This window comes from Lolium perenne, chromosome 7, assembly GCF_019359855.2.
Source record: "Lolium perenne isolate Kyuss_39 chromosome 7, Kyuss_2.0, whole genome shotgun sequence".
Taxonomy (NCBI): Eukaryota; Viridiplantae; Streptophyta; class Magnoliopsida; order Poales; family Poaceae; genus Lolium; species Lolium perenne.
This window is the reverse complement of record NC_067250.2, coordinates 196,357,687-196,362,947: the sequence shown is the minus strand read 5'-3', so window position 1 is coordinate 196,362,947 and position 5,261 is coordinate 196,357,687. Positions and strand designations below refer to the sequence as shown.

The following is a 5,261-nucleotide window of genomic DNA, read 5'->3' as shown; positions in this document are numbered from 1 at the left end:
CTGAAGTTGCGACCCTCTCAACAACGGCACGCTGACAGAAGGGTGGAGTCTAACTTTCGTTAAGCCTTACAACCCCACTAGTTCTGCGCTCACTAATCTCGGGACGAGATTATTTTAAGGGTGGAAGATCTGTAACACCCCAACTTTTGCAACCTTGACTAATTGTCCTTATTGCAAAAATTAGGGGGGACAAAAACTTTTTCTTTAAGCTAATTAGATGAATTACCTTGATCTGTTTGTTGAGATGAATTGCTTTGATCTGTTGGTAGATGTATTGTCTTGTTTTGCTTGTTGAGTTTTGTCTTGAGCTACCTCAAAGAACAACACCTCTAGTGGTAAAACAAACAACTCACCTAATAAAACACATGTGTGTCCTAGGAAAAGTTGTTTTCCTTTTTTTTACATCAAACTCTTCTCCTCATGGCAACATGAGTGCGCCATCTTGATTTTTCTCTTGGTGGTACAAGATAGCTCAATCATCCTTAATTCAAAACTTGGGATCATCTACCCCTAGCTACATCCCTCTCTTATACCCACTCATTCTTGATGGTTTTGAGGCCATGTCGACCATCTGTGTTGACAGGCTTAAAATGTCCAGACTTTGGCAATTGATCTCTAAGCACCCACCACTGTTATTGTTGACTTCAATGCATGGATCTCATCTATGCAACACCCTCTTCAACCTCCACACCTTGCATGTCTCAGTCTATCCTTGCAACTCCTATACTCAACTTGATCTCTTACCATATCCAATGTTTCAACTCTAGATCACCTGCTTCACTTTTACCTCTTGTTTTTATTCAAGTTTAATCTTCACAAAATCAAGAGTGGAAATGATGGGTACATTTTGTAGCCACCATCTACCCTTGAGAACACTTCTCCCTAAGATAAGTTTTCTTTCTCAAAAACCCTATTGTTTTCCTTCTCTAGTTTCGATCACAAAACTACTTCTAGTTTTATTAACTCTTTTCAAGATAATTCTTCAAAGAAAACAAAGAACTGAAATGGGTTTTGTTTTTCATCCCATTTTCTAACAAGTACTGATTTCAGAAACATTACTTTCTATTTTGTGCTCTTTTTAACAAAAGTCTTGTTTATGGTACTTATACCATTTCTTGTTTTCCTCTTGCTTATTTTACATTTAAGAAAAACTGTACTTTACTTGAGAGAGTAAGTAGAATATTTTGAACTCCTATGCTCCACCTAGTTTTGTCTCAACATCATCAAAATTCCATTTCACTTGAGTTCATTCCCAATTGTCTCTAGACAATTGAGGTGTGTCCCATACCTTTCAATTAAACTCTGTTTCAAATGGCAACTCTTGCACATCTCTGATCTACCACATTGTATTCCCCCATCCTCCATTTTTTTTTATCAAATGGACGATCATTTGATACTTTCAAACCACTCCCTATTGACCTCTCATTTGTAGAGAAATTTATATTCTTTTCCATCATTACCTTGACCTCATGAATTCATGATTTAAGTCCCCATATTCTTCATTGTGGGTATATGGTTATTTCACTCACCATCTCTCTTAATCTTGCTCTACCATTGTCTCAACCACCATCACCACCCATCTACCTTGGCATGCTCATGCATTGTTCCATGTGGTGAATCCCAATTCTTTCAATTTTGAATTCTAATGTAAACCTCTAATCATCAACTATACCTTGGGAACTATCTTCATCCTAAGTTGGTCTCAACCAAAGTGGTGGAGATTATTCTCATGGCACATGGCACATGTCACCTTCATACTCATTTTTATCTATATGTATCTACTCCTATTTTTATCATTATCAAAGTCACTCATTGATATTATCTTCTCAACATCATACCTTGTCTATACACATTGATGTTGTGCCTTTCTCTCACATTGCTCACTTGTGCTTGGCAAGAATGGAGCCGGCCATGACAATTTCGGCCAGCCATGTTTCTCCTCACTTTCTTCTCTTGCAAGCATTGTCTCCCAACTACTCCAATCAATAAATGGGCAGCCACCTTCCTTGACCAATGAAAAAGGAGGCAGCCACCCCTCTCCCTCTATAAATACCCCCTTGGCCGGCCACCACCTCCCCCTTTTGCTCATTTTCTTCACTCTCCACTCCCTCACACTCTCCTCCTCTCCTCCACCACGAAATGCTGCTCCTCCTAGCAACCATGGCCGGCCATGGCCATGGAAACCTCTCCAAGATGCAACTCCCTCCTTCCTCAAGCTTCCCCTCACCATGAGAGCTTTCCTCTCCCTCTCTTCTCCCCTAACCCTAGATGAATCCAGGTCTATTTCTCCTTTCTCCTCTCACTAGATTGGATCTTGATGCAGGTGCATGTTGGTCCAAGCATGGAGAAGGTTGAGCTATCCTCAGATCTGAAGTTCTTGAGCAAAGTTCGTCCAAAACCTTGCAGTAATTTATGTATCTTGCTGTTTCAGATTCTGGTACGAACTTGTAAAATCCTCCAAATCTTATGTGCAGATCCAAATCGAGTGATTCAAAGTTCCGCAGATAGGTATTGAAAAGATCTATAACTTGGCGTTGGTCTCATCCTCAAATTCGTTACGGATTTTGCATGGTAAATAAAGTTCTGCAAACATGCAGAATCACTGTTTGTTAGATTTCTCCCGTTTTACGAAACCTTTTTGAGCAAACTCAACTGTGGGTGAAAGCCCTCTTCAGTACCTTCATTTTGGTGTTGGTTTCACTTCGATTGACCTCCTGAAACTGAAATGGTTTACAGATCAAAATCTGGTCAGATCTGACTTTGTCGAATGAAACCTGGAGCTTGGCAAAGAATTTTTGAATGAAACCAACTGGGTAAAAACCACCTATTCAATACCTTTCAGCTGCAGCAGACCTCATATTTTTGTGATTTGTGTATGATTTTTGGTGAATTAAACTTGTTCTGTGTGTTCTGCAGACATGGTTGTTAGCTTTTAAATCACCAAAAATCCATTTTTGTACCTAATTGAGTGATTCCAATTTTGTAGGACTGCTGAATGTTTTCTTAATCATCTCAAACAAGTTTCAAACATTTATCTGTTGTGTAAATCCAGAGAGAAAGCAAATGGTACAGACATGCAGTAAACTTGTAAATCCATTTTTGGGAATTTCAGAAACTATTTGAACCCAAATCCAATTGTGTATGCATCTCTGTTTAATTACCTTTCAAATGCAAGTGGCCTCATATTTTTAGGATTTTTCTACGATTTATGGCTTACAGATCTTCTTTTCTGTACAGTCAGATTCAAAGAAATTCCTAAAATAGTAGGATTAACCTTTTTGGGTGATTCCAATTGGGTTAGTCTTGTATTAATACTGGCCATCTAGGAAAAATATTTTTATTCTCTGTTCATACATATTTGTTGCTGTTAGTAATGTTTATGTGTGACATGCATTGTTGAAGCAAAACTTTTCGGTTTATTTAAAACCCTTGACCAACTCTTTTTATTAGAAATGGACAACCTTTGTTTTATGCTTGCAAAACAAAACCTCTGCAACTTAACATTAGCCCTATTGTTTTGCTTAAGTTTTCAAATGATGTGAAATATGGTTTGCTTCCTATTTTGGATGTTGTGTTGTGTGAGCCAACTAAGTTAGGAAAACTGTTTTCTACTTTTCCAAAAATGTTTGAAAATGTTTTGTGAATGTATTTGATGTCAAACTAATGCTCTTGTCCTCTTTATGATGTTATCTACCAGGGGATGTTTGGTTTATACCATGGTGATAACCGAGAGAGGCAATTGCTAAGTTGTGATACTCTCATACCTTTACTAGGTAAATAAATGGTGTTTTCTAAATTAAAACTCTTAAAGTTGTTTTGTTGTATCTATAAGTCCTTAGTATGTTATACCTTGGCTGCATGGTTAGTTGTTGATTGTTTCATGTTTGCTTTGATGGTACAATGTGTTTGATTGTGTTCCTTTTATATTTTCCGGCGATAGATACGCACGATTCCGGAGAAGAAGAAGAAGTGGAATCGGACGAGGATTTTATTTATGTTGTTGGGATTCTTATATTGATGGAGTTGAAGAAGTCCAGGGACAAATAAGCCAAGGCAAGCCATCTTTTGATCTCTGATTTGGTGTCTAGTTGGATGTCATTTGTTGATGTCCAAAGCACCTTGAATTCTATGTATGTTATTCTCTCTATTTATGTCATCTATGTGTGTTTCCAAGTGGGGTACTCCCAAGTGGTGATACTCCACCTTTGTCTTGTGATTATGGGATACATGGCATCATGGCCGTGCTACTCCCATTGGTTATCATGTATGCCCAACTTGAGCATGCATAATCTCAAGAAAATAACTTACATCACACCCACCCCCTTTGTAGTATAGAAGTATCTATGTCATGATCTTGGTGTATTCTCAAATTGAGAGGAGTATGCCGTGTACCCTATTGGAGAGTATGTTGGATAGTAATACTCCACTATCTAAGTTGTATAGTTACCACCACAAATCTGAGAGTATATTCCTCCTTGTGTTGTCTTAATACATGCTTACCATAAGCAAGTATGATTCACTCCACTACACCTTTATACCCCTCTATGGCGTGATGACTCTCATCTCGGCCGTAGTGCAATAGTAGTTCAGCTCATGAAACTTTAGGTTGGGAACCCCTCAAGGTTTACCTTGTTGTAAATGTTTATGAAAACCTTGGGTGAGGCAATCTTACCCAAGCGTATGGTTTATGAAAGGAAAGGATCTTGACAAAGATGGTTGGAAAGAGGAAGGTGTGTGTGACTTGGGTTTTTGAGAAAAAACGACACATGGTTCTTTGTATTCGCCCGGAACAACTAAACAGCGCAACCATAGCTACTCCAACGTGGGCGCGGGGCTTAACTTGACGTTTGTTCTTCTTAGCATGAGGCACCGCACAACTATACAAGGGTACGGTTACCCCCGAGTCCGGGTTGTCATGGTTGGGACAATAGTATAACGGGAGGCCTTCGGGGCTGACCCGTCCGGAAGACACTATGGGTCTCCTGGCTTGGCGGTGGAGCCACGCTCTAGAGGAGGTGAGCTGCCACGGTGCCGGGGAGGTACATACTCCATAGGGTAGGACCTCGTGTTAAGTCGAATGGGCGAAAGGTTATGTCCGGGTATCCGTCGTTGCATATGTCGTTATGCGGGGATGATGCCCACACGATAGGTATCCGGATAGTTGTGGTGAAAGTGTGCAAACTCTGCAGAGTCAAAACTATTCGAATAGCCGCGTCCGCGGTCATGGACGGTTGGGATGGCCGTTACAGAGCTGTGTCGAG

General features: G+C 39.9%; 1 long non-coding RNA gene across 1 annotated transcript; it reads left to right on the top strand.

The window, feature by feature from the left end:
• The first annotated feature begins 2,735 nt into the window (after positions 1–2,735).
• Positions 2,736–4,720, top strand: LOC139833478 (uncharacterized). The gene is made up of 3 exons (XR_011749299.1): positions 2,736–2,813; positions 3,698–3,773; positions 3,941–4,720. It is a non-coding gene; the product is annotated as an uncharacterized lncRNA (long non-coding RNA).
• Positions 4,721–5,261: the final 541 nt, after the last annotated feature.